This window comes from Chrysochloris asiatica, unplaced genomic scaffold, assembly GCF_000296735.1.
Source record: "Chrysochloris asiatica unplaced genomic scaffold, ChrAsi1.0 scaffold00035, whole genome shotgun sequence".
In the NCBI taxonomy this organism is placed as follows: domain Eukaryota; kingdom Metazoa; phylum Chordata; class Mammalia; order Afrosoricida; family Chrysochloridae; genus Chrysochloris; species Chrysochloris asiatica.
The window spans coordinates 15,634,977-15,645,882 of NW_006408553.1; positions in this window are offsets into that span (position 1 = coordinate 15,634,977).

Genomic DNA, 10,906 nt, shown 5'->3' on the forward strand with positions numbered 1-10,906 from the left:
TGTTTGACCTCCCATTCTTGGGACTTATAACAGAGTTCCTGCTTTGACCAAAGAGCTTTATCAGTTTTGTGAATCAACAGCCAATTGTCTAACTGATTTGGGTTCCTCAGGCCCCTTCAGCAGCATGGATGAGGAAAATCCTCCAGACTGAAGTCTGAACTATGGATTTGGAGCTTGTTAGCCTTCACAACTATTGATTGTGTGGATCATGACAAGCCATGGATAACATTGCGAAGTATGAGTATTCCGGAACACTTAATTGTGCTCATAAGGAACCTGTACATGGACGAAGAGGTAGTTATTTGAACAAAACATGGGAACACTGAATGGTTTAAAATTAAGAAAGGTGTGAGACAGGGTTGTATTCTTTCACCATACTTATTTAACCTGTATGCTGAGCAAATAACACGAGAAGCTTGGTTATATAAAGAAAAACATGGCATCAGGATTGGAGGAAGATAGATACATTAACAACCTGCAATATGCAGATGATACAACCTTGCTTGTTGAAAGTGAAGAGGACTTAAAATACTTACTGATGAAGATCAAAGAGCACAGCCTTTGGGATGGATTACATCTCAATGTAAAGAAAACAAAAAACCTCACCACTGGACCAATTAACAACATTCTTATCAATGGAGAAAACATTGAAGTTGTCAAGGACTTCATTCTTGGATCAACTACCCACACTTACAGAAGCAGCAGTCAAGAACCAAATGACATATTGCATTAGGCAAATCTACTGCACAAGACCTTTTTAAAGTGTAGAAGAGCAAAGATGTCAGCTACAGGACTAAGGTGTACCTGACCCAAGCCATGGTATTTTCAATAACCTCATATGCATGTTCCGTGGGAGAAAGATGAGGTTTTCTGCTCCCATAAAGATATACAGCCTCGGAAACCCTGTACAGGGTGGCTATGAGTTGGAACTGACGCCACAGCACATAACCACCAACCACCACCACCATATGCAGTGAAAACTGGACAATGAATAAGGAAGACCATAGAAGAATTGATGCTTTTGAATTATGGTGTTGGAGGAGAATATTGAAAGTGCCATGGGCTGCCAAAAAAACCAACAGATCTGTATTGGAAACTGTGCAGCCAGAGTGTCCTTGGAGGCCAAGATGGCCAAACTTCGTGTCTTATAATTTGGACACATTGTCAGGAGGGACCAGTCCCTGGAGAGGGATATCATGTTTGGTAGGGTGAAGGGTCAGAGAAAAAGAGGAAGACCCCCAACAAGATGGACTGGCAAAGTGGCAGCATCAATGGGCTCAAGCGTTGCAACAATAGTGAGGTTGAACCAGGATCAGGCAGTGTTTCATTCTGCTATGCATAAGGTCGTTGTAAGTCAGTACCAACTTGATGGCACCTAACAACAACAACAAGCCTTCACAACTAGCGTGAGTCATTTCCTTAACAGTTCATGAGTTCTGTGAGATATTGCAGTGAACAGTGGAATCTTGGGACATGAATGGAGAATACTGAAGAGAGGAGTGCTCTCAGGGATTATAATAATTACTTTGAGTGCTCTCAGAGTAGTATAACATCTAGGAAAAGGCAGACATTTGGGATATCTTTAACCTCTACCACCTAAGGAGTCCTGGTGTGGGTCTGTGGGCTAATGCATCAGACTGCAAAATTGTTTGAACTGTAAGGTCAGTGGTTCAGGCTCACCAGCTGCTCCTTGGAAACCCCATACAGGGTCGCTTTGGGTCAGAATTGACTCCATGGCACTTAACAACAAATCAACCTAAGAACCAGTGTTGTGCTAATCTTTATCATTGTTCTTACATTTCTTTATATGTATGGGTTTTTGTATGTTGTTTATTGTCTTTAGCCCCAGTCCTGGAGGTTTTCTTAAATAATTAAATTATCTATTTACATTTGTAGTTAAATATATTTTACATCTAAATTATTTTAGTTTTATCTTTTTTCTATTGTATTTTTTCCCTGCCACCATGGTTCAGATTGACGTGTGTAGCTCTTCCTATGTCTCTGTTGTGTCAATTATTTGAGAATTATGTAATGTTTCTTCTCATTGTTCATATTTAATTATTTAATTAATATGCCCAAACTCATAGTCATTAAAATCAAATTAATAAAGTAAGTATGCAATATGAATTAATGATCTCTTATTTAAAATGAAGGAATGATGTCATTTAGACTTGACTATCTGAATTTTGTCATTATTTTCTTTATATGGATTTTTAAATATAATTAATATTATTTCATTAAAATATTGAGTTATAGTCCAGTTATTGTTATATCTAGATATATAATATATTTTAAGAATCAATAGAAACAATAATTCTTGCACATCAGGAGCACAGTGACTCTTTAGGATAAATACTCTACTGTGAACCACAGTGGTGGCTCGAGCTCTGCTGAAGAAAGATAAAGCTGTTTGGTCTCGTAAAAATTGACAACCTCAGAAACCCTATACACTCTACCTTTCATATTTTGAACATATTATCAGCAGGGACCAGTCCCTGTAGAAAGATATCGTATTTGGTAAAGTGGAGGGTTGGAGAAAAAAGAGGAAGACCCCCACTGAGATAGATTAGTACAGTGATAGCAGCAATAGACTCAAACATAGCAAGGAGTGTGAGGTTGGTGCAGGACTGAGCAGTGTTTTGTTCTGTTGTGCATAGGGTCACTATGAGTTGGTACTGACTTGATGACTTTTAGCAACAACAATCTTATTTTTCAATATAATTAGCAAAATACTTCAGCCTAACTCTGTATTTACATTGATTAAATGCTTACCATTAGGTTTCCTTATGTCTTTTTTTACTAATGACCTCTTTGTTTTGATTAATTGATTAAATTGTTAAACTTTATACCTAAGTTTGTCTCCCCAGAGAGTGCTGTTTCTGTGTATCATGCATAACATTTTAGTTTTCCTTTCTGCAGTCAAGAAACATGAATATACTTTTGGCTCTTTAAAAACTAAATAGATCTTTTTGCCATTACTCCTAGAATGTTTTGTTCCTGAGATGTTGGTTTGGGGTCAGCCTCATTGCTTTACTTTTTAAGTTACTGTTTCATCTGGCTACTTATAGCATTTTTTTCTTTATATGAAATTCACAAGATTTATTAGGATATGCCTTATTGTTTATTAATTTTTATAACATATAGTAAGTTATTTCATTATGTAGATTAAAATCTTCATTATCTTTAGGAATATTTCTGCATAATAAAGAATTTAAATTTGTCCCAGGAGAGGTCTGGCCTTGGGCCTCAGTTTTTTGAGATAATCTCTAAGGCCCTGGACGTCACATATGATACAAGGGTCTTTATTTGCCTAGGGTTTTGGGTCACTGGATAGTCTAACAATATGATGTAGGATGTAGGATAGATTGGATAGTGTTAGGGTAGAAGTTGGCCAGACTAGAAAGAAAAACAATGTGATTTAGAGTCTCAGTCATATTCAGAGGGGCTGGGCACTGGAGATTGAGATCAGTCACAAGGACATATCACATCTGTGGAGGCCTATTGAAAACAAAACAAAGTAAAAATCTCTGAATATGAAGGCTCAAGTGAGCTTCCCTAGTTGGTGATACTCCATGTTGGTAATAATCCATCTTGTAACTTATGTTGTTTTTGTTGTGTGCTGTTGAGTTGGTTCTGACTCATAGCTACTTTGTCTAGGGTTTCTGAGTGTGACTGGTGGGTTTGAACTGGTGACCTTTTGGCTACCAGTTCAGTGCTTACCCTCAGCACTATGCCAGGGATCATTGCAATATATGACTAACAGGTAAACTATGCTGTTTTGACTCCACTGGGAGAGGATGATTGGAAGTTCTGTCTTTAATATTGTCTCATACTCTACACTTTGTGTTTCTCCTCTTAGCTGATTTTAATCTTTATCTTTTCCTATAATAATCTATAACCATGAGCATAGCAGCTTTCAGTGAATTTTGTGAGTCCTTCTCACAAGCCTGAGGGTAGTTTTGGAAAGCCCCAACACTTGCAACTGATTACAGAATTGATGTTGGTCATGTGTTGACTAATTCTCATAGTTGGTGCCAGAAGTGGCATTTCCCATTTTCCCCAATGATGCTGACTCACTGAAACTTTTCTTTCTTTTTCTTTTTTTTTTTCATTTGTTTGCTTGTTGTTTTTTGACAGGGGTAGAGGATAAATGATAAAGGTTTGGGGAATGATCCATCTTTCTTGTTTAGTTGACCATGGGCTCACCCATTTTCTGGAACTGCTGCTGTGTTCAGTTACTGGAGTTCAAAGTTACCATGGAACTTAAAAATAATGGAGCCAACTCTGAGTAGGTGACTTACTAAATGCACGGGAAATGTAAAGTATCAAGAAATAAACTAAATATACAATTCCATAGTTATTATTATCATAATGGTGGTGGTGGCTATAGTGTGCCATGGAGTTGGTTCTGACTCGTAGTGATCCTGAGGTTGAAAGTCTTCACAGGATCAGAAAGCCTCATCCTTCTCCCACAGCATGACCAGTAGATTCACATTGCTGACCTTAAGGTTGCAGCCAACGTGTAACCCACTACACCATCAGGGCTCCTGTATTATCATAATGGTTAAAATGTTAATAAGTGAGAGTGCAGGGATAAATCCTGACCCTGAATCAAGCTTGGATTTTGGCTAATTCAAGCAATAGCTTCTAGGCTCAGGGCCACTACCCACAAGAAAATTTAAAGTGAAAGTATAGTTGGGTTAGAACCTAATGCTGGACCAAACTTGAATTTTGGCCAGTTGAAGCAGCAATTACTAGCCTTAAGGTTACTACTAGAGAAAACTTATGTTACAACCATAGAGTGTCAAGAAAATCAGAGCAATTAACAAGAGAATGGGAAAATAGAAGGAGAGTCAAGGGATTTGTCCTGGAAGTTTGAAGTTCTTAAAAATAGGATGAATAAAGAAGACATTGTTGATTGAGTGAAGCAAAAGTCTTAATACAACACTATTTGAGTTTGGGTGGGCAGATGGAAGTTGGTCCCACAATAGTGAAGGGCACTAAACAAATCTACTTTTTCTTCATCCAATTTGAAGGTATTAAAAAAGTTAAAAGGCAAAGATTATAAGAAGAAACCTGACAGAATTTTCTGAGACAATGTTACTACAATCTAATCAGTATAAAGATTGATGAAAAGACAAAGATTCTTTGTCTCAAACCATGGGAGGACACCCAAAGTCCTATGCACATAAGTGGGCAAAATGATTAGGGCTTGGAAAAGAGATATACTTGGGACTATTTGATGTAGAATTTCCATGTGCTGTTTTCTACTGCATTTGATGAAGTTCTCTTGGGGGCTACAGTAAATTTGGAGTATAAGGAAATACAATAGTTGATGGGATTGAGGTAAATGTTTCGGATGAAAATTGAATGTTTAGACAGACTTAATGTAAAACGGTTCATCTACTTTACCTGAATGTATTATGGGAGCGGATATTGCACTTGACAGGAAAAAGCTTCCCTTACTTAGCATTGTAAAATAGGAAGAACATAAATCCACCCTCTGCCAATATTGATTGGACATGCTAAATGAGAACCAATAAGATTGTTTGAGCCCACACAGTTTGTTAATTTGAAATAATATATCTGATAGACAAAAATTAATTACCACTTTAATTAATGCCCAGTTAGAAGCTGGAGTACTGGTGCAGATAAATCCTTTCTATAGCAGCTCAGCCTTGAGCTGATGGCATAAACCAGTAAGTACACCTCAGTGACAGCTGCTGGGATTTGCAACATGCCCACTGACTGAAAGACATAAAATAATCTTAGAACCTGAAATACCCATAACAGCTTGGGTGATAAAATGGTCTAATGAAGAAGGCAAGGTCCATAAGAGTTCATGAATAAACATTCTACTAGTATAATGCAAAGAGTTACTCATTTATTCATGAGAATATAGATTCTTTTCCCCAAGGACTGAGTTTGGATCCACCTGAGGAGCTGCTGGATACTACTGCTACTTCGTCAATATCCTATGAACAGCTTAAAAGCAACAAAAAGTTGCTTCATTTATGGATAGTAGTTCTAAGGAGAATTGATAGCATCTTGTTTGGAATACTACCAATATGACTGAAAAAAGTAAAAGCAAATAAGCTCAATGGGCTGAATTTGCATACTGTTTGCCCCTATGTTTAGGTTTTTAATGACTCATAGGTAATCATCAATGACTTAGCAATATGGTCAGGGAAATGGCAGACAAAAATGAGGCCATTAAAAATATGCCAGTATGGGGCATGGCCTTATGGAAATTAATTGGGAATATAAAAGCTGCATTAAAATAGGACAGGTAGATGTCCATCCAAAGAACTCCATTCCAAAAGCAGGAGGTGATTGGAATTGGCAAGTGAATGTCCTGATGTGCTCACTTGAGGTGGCCACTAGGGTCCAACAAGTAAGTAAACATAAGGGAGCTGCAGCAATGTAGTTGTGGACTAGATTTAGAGACACTCCGCTTGAACTCTCTGAGGTACAACAAACAACAAATACTGTTCTGTCTATTTGCTAACAAGAGAGACAGAGACTACAGATGGTTAGGGCACAGGTTTCCTATGGGAAAGGCTCTGCACATAGCTGGTAGGATAGACTCATGTCAGTAACTCTGGGAGACTATAAATGGGTCTTGACAGGAAAAGACATCCTGGGCTGAGTTTTGCACCCAACAGTAGATACAAATGCTCAAAATACTATAAAATCATTGGAATAAAAGTTATTTCACCAATTTGTACTATCTAGTCATATTTCTTCAGACAAGGAAGCACACTTTACAACTCCTAATGTCCAGTGCAGGACATTAAGGAGCCCTGCTGATGCTGTAGAATAAGGTACTAAACTGCTAACCACAAGACTGGTAGTAATAATCCACCAGCCACTCCATGGGAGAAAGATAAGGCTGTCTGCTTTCATAAAGATTTACAGTTTCAGAAACTCTGTAGAGGGTTGCTATGAGTCAGAATCAACTTGATGGCAGTGAGTTGTTTGTTTTTTTTTTAATGTCCATCAAGAGGTGAAGACATATTATTTTCAACTGAACGGTTTAATAGAGAATTAGTGCAGGTAATTGAAATATGTTTTAGCTAAAATGAGGGATGAAGGAATAAAGGCATGAAGGATTAAATGTGTGATTACAGATTACATGAGAGGGAAAGGAAGAGTCCCTATTAAATAGATGCCTACAATTTTTCTGGGAAATTTTGGGGAAAAGAAGGTGGGGGAAGATAAGACAATTTTCCCCTTTTTCACATGTCACCTAAACTCTTTATTTCCTAAACCAATGTAATGATCATATAATTGGCCTACAACAATGAGTTTCAGAAATAGGAATTATCCCTAAGCAAGAAACTAGAACTATACCAATAAGCCCTTCCGTAAAATTTTCTAGTCTGATGGAGTGAGCTAGAATACCTTAATACCATCTGGCATAATTGGGGTTGACAGAAAGTATAGCTGTATGGCCTAGTGATTGATATAATCTACTAATTCTGCATCTATGTAATCCTAGTTTATAAGACATGGAATGCACTGAAAGGAGAGGCACTTGCTAGATTATTATTGCTGCTGGCAATCTGGACCAGTGGTTGAGCCTAATATCCTTTCCAAAAGTGAAGTTGTTTGCATTGGGAAAAAAAAAAAAAAGGTAAGTGGAGGAATGGAGAAATAATTTTTGAGATAAAGACATACATAAATTGTGAGGGTAAGTCAAAATGTATCCGAACTCTGGTTGCATTAAAATGCCCATTCATGTCCACAGGTGATGACAACACTGAATATGCATGTGAAATGATTCTATCAAATAGATTAGTAAAAGTGGATTCTGTGGCAAATCATTTGCAAATCAGCCATGGCTCTGCCTGTGAAATAATCCATAACAGACTTGGGTTTTGAGAAGTTTATTAGAGATGAGTACTGAAACAAAATCACAGAAGAACATAAACAAAAGCATTTGGACAACTGCAAAAAATTTTAACCGATACTTGTAGGTAGGTAAACGTTTCTTTAAAAATTGTTACTGGTGGGCAGAGGCACAGCAAAGCTGAGAAAGTGCTTTGCCAGTATATTCCCAGAGCTTCAGATTTAATATAAAAGGGAAATAGTTTGGGGCATCCACCAGTGGAGAAATCTGAGTAGGGCTAGGAGAAACACGATTTCTGAATTAATCAAGACACTGCTTGCTGCCCGCAGTCTTGGCAGTGGTCAGTGGGTGAGGCCACAGCCAGCCTGAAACAGTGCAAAAGCCACCCAGTCACTTGTGAAAAAAGAGGTGTGATTTAAAAAAAAAAACATTTTTCCCTCCTCTCTTCTCCTCTCCCCTGTGACACCCTTTCTGCCCAACCTGGGCATCCTCATGTTGGTGGGAGTGTACCCCCAAAAGGGTCCAGCATTGTACCCACAGGATATAATTTTCTCATGATGCAAAGAGGAAGTAGTTGAAAGCCCCATAGGCTCTAGAGGCTAATTCTCCGGTGGCTTCTTATGATGTCTGACTCTGTGACTTAGTTCTAAAGTTGACTCTCCTACTTGGGTGGAAGTCATTATTCCTGCCTTATCTAACAAGAGACATCAGGTCTGGCCATACAGCCAAGCTGTATTTACATCCTGTAAAACCACAACATAAAAGGCAAGAGTCAACACTAACTGCTATATACAAAGACACCGTCATTTTGAGAAGTACGCTGTGCATAGGTAGATATCTAACTGATCTTCACAGACAAAAGTATGAACAATCTTTCTTCCATTCATTTCTCAATCTCTATCTGTGCACCTCCATGGCAGTGAATAGAGGGAGGGACTGAGTGAGTGGACACCCTATCTACTGCTGGAGGTTTCTACTGTGCATGCACACTGACCTGCATAGGCTACTACACTAGTCTGCTACATATTTTTGTTTTTGTGTTGGTTTGATTTTGTGTTTGCCTTTATTTTTTTTATTGTTTTTTGTCTTTTTGATACTACTTTTTTCCTTGGGTGGGAGCTTTCTTTCCCTATGTTACCCAAGAAGAGACAACAATTGTGGCCAAGTTACAAGCATACCCTATAATATCCCGCCATCTGGACAGGAGTCAATACCAGTTGCTACACATTACATAGATAACCAACACTTGCTAAGATTGGTCGCAGTCAAGTAATAAAAGATGTGAAAAGGCAAGCCTATCTCCAGATCACATCCACAAGGAGGCACTCAGTAAGCTTAATAATACATTCATTTTATCATACATTCATTTAATCATTGAAAACACATCTAACTATTGAAAATCTCCAAGAAACAACAAAAGATCTGGGCACATGTCCAGAAACAGAAAAGTAACTAAGACAAATGAGCTAAAGGTAGGCATAGACTTCCCATTAGAAGGAGGACAGGCTATGGCTCTGCCTGAGAAGGAATCCAGGAGCATGATACCAAGACACATCCAAAGGCTCCACAGAACGGTAGAGGAAAATAAGAAAGAAGTCAGGAGAGTGCTGTAGGAGCACTCTAACAATATAGATATAGAATTGGAAACAATTCAAAACCCGCAAATGAGGTGCACACAATTAAAAATAAAATATCAAAAATGGAAAATACATTGAAAGGACCAAGAAGTAGAATTGAAGAGATGGAAGCCAAACCAGTGAGATGGAAGACAAATCTCTTAATACTGTTAAGATAGAAGAGCAAGCAGAATGAAAGGATTGAAAAAATCTGAAAAGAGTCTAACATTCAGGTTGGACAACATGAAGAAGATTAACTTTAGAATTATTGGCATTCTGAAACACAAGTCTACAAATGAGATAATTGAGGAGCTTCTGGAAGAAAATTTCCCTAACATCTTGAAAGATGAGAAGATAAGCATTCAAGGAGTGTAATGAATCCCAGAAAGACTAGCCCCCTAAAGATATATCATAATCTAGCTCTCTAAAATTAAAGACAAAGAGAGAATCCTAAAAGCAGCTAGGGAAAAGAGAAGTGTTACTTACAAAGGCAAGCAAATCAGATTAAGCTCTGAAACAGCAGAAACCCTGCAAGAAAGAAGGCAATGGGGAGACATATATAAAAACATAAAAGAAAAAGCTGCCAACCAAGAATCGTCTACCAAGGAAAACTGGCCATCAAATACGATGGTGTCATCAAAACATTCCAGGATAAACAGAAGCTAAGACACTTTGTCAAAGTCAACCCAGTGCTTCAAAACATCCTAAATGGGTTATTTGGACTTAAAACTAACAAAAACAGACAACAACCAGAGATTGACAGATGTGGCAACATCACCCAGAACTCAGTCTACAGATAGAAGGGTCCAGAACAGAACAAAATTACAACAACGAATCCAGAGGACCTGTGAGGTCAATCAAAGATCAAAACAATAACAATGTCAACAGAGATCCAGGTGGTGAGGAGGTCAGGTAGATTGCAGGATAAAATAGATGGTCTTAAGTGGAAGAAAAAGTAGATTATAGGGTGACCTCAAAGAAAATTAACACTTCACTCATACCATGAAAATTAAGATCCAAGAAGAACATGGAAACCTTAAAACTAAGAAGAAACTGACAAGAAATAGCACAAAAAACATAAACTCAGTACAAGAAGGAATGCAGAACAAAGGAACCAGCAGCACCCCAAAAAGTCTAACATAATGACAGCAAATAATTTATATCTATTGATAATTACACTGAATGGCAATGGATAAAATGGACCAGAGAAGAGACAGAGAGTGGCAGAATGAATAAGAAAACAAGACCCTTCAATATGCTGCCTGCAAGAAACACACCATACACACAAAGAAAAAACAGACTAAAAGTTCAAGGATGGAAAAAATGTATACTGCCAAAAAATTTGGAAGACAACTATCTGGCTGACTGATTGGAAGAGATCCATATTTGTGCCCATTCCAAAGAGAGGTGACCCAATGGAATGTGGAAATCATCGGAC